The sequence below is a fragment of the Nannospalax galili genome, unplaced genomic scaffold (genome assembly GCF_000622305.1).
Source record: "Nannospalax galili isolate Female #2095 unplaced genomic scaffold, S.galili_v1.0 scaffold213, whole genome shotgun sequence".
NCBI classification, from domain to species: Eukaryota; Metazoa; Chordata; class Mammalia; order Rodentia; family Spalacidae; genus Nannospalax; species Nannospalax galili.
The window spans coordinates 2,613,041-2,613,726 of NW_008335195.1; positions in this window are offsets into that span (position 1 = coordinate 2,613,041).

A 686-nucleotide genomic window follows, 5' to 3' on the forward strand; every position below is an offset into this window, starting at 1 on the left:
GAAACACTTTCTATTCAGCACCCCATGGAACCTTCTCCAAAATTGACCATATACTGGGGCACAAAACAAACCTCAACAAATACAAAAACAGTAAAATAATACCATGCATTCTATCAGACTACAATGCAATAAAGCTTACAATAAACACCAGAAGAAGCCCTAGTCACCACATGAACACATGGAGATTAAACAATACACTCCTGAATAATGAATGGGTGAAAAGAGCAATTAAGAAAGAAATAAAAGTATTCCTGCAACTAAATGAAAAGGATAATACAACACAACAAAACCTCTGGGACAAGCTGAAAGCTGTCCTTAGAGGGAAGTTTACAGCTCTAAGTGTCTACATCAAAAAATCAGAAGGAACACAAATAAATGACTTAACACTGCAACTCAAGACACTTGAAAAGCAACAACAAATGAAACCCAAACCCAGCAGATAAGAAGAAATAACAAAAACCAGGGCAGAAATTTATGAAATCGAAACAAAACAATACAAAGAATCAATAAATCCAAGAGCTAGTTCTTTGACAAGATAAACCAGATTGACAGACCGCTTAATTAAATAAATTAAGATTAATCAAATATCTTAATATTTAAGATAATAATCTTAAATAAGATTAAACAGCTTAATTAAAAGAAATTGAAACAGTAATACAAAACCTCCCAACTAAAAAAGCCCAGGA